The sequence below is a fragment of the Delphinus delphis genome, chromosome 11, assembly GCF_949987515.2.
Source record: "Delphinus delphis chromosome 11, mDelDel1.2, whole genome shotgun sequence".
NCBI lineage: Eukaryota > Metazoa > Chordata > Mammalia > Artiodactyla > Delphinidae > Delphinus > Delphinus delphis.
This window is the reverse complement of record NC_082693.1, coordinates 50,077,623-50,077,943: the sequence shown is the minus strand read 5'-3', so window position 1 is coordinate 50,077,943 and position 321 is coordinate 50,077,623.

Below are 321 nucleotides of genomic sequence, written 5' to 3'. Positions count from 1 at the left end.
GCCAGGGGGAGTAGTCATCCAAAACGGACCCGCCCGCCGCTTCCGCCCCGACGCGCCCCGACCCCGCCCCTCGCCCTCGCCCCACCCAGGACTCGCCCTCGGGCCCGCCCTCAGCCCCGCCTAAGCCTCTCTGAGGCTCCTCCGTCCCGCCCTGCCAACGGCCCCGCCCTTTCGGGGAGCGCTAAGATCCTTCTTGCCTCGGACTCTGGAATCGGGCGTTGGAAGACCGCCCCTTCGCCCGCGCCAATCCATGACCTCTGCAGTGTATCCACGGCCACTTTCAACCCTGCCCATCTTCCGATGTACAGAAAGACTTCACCA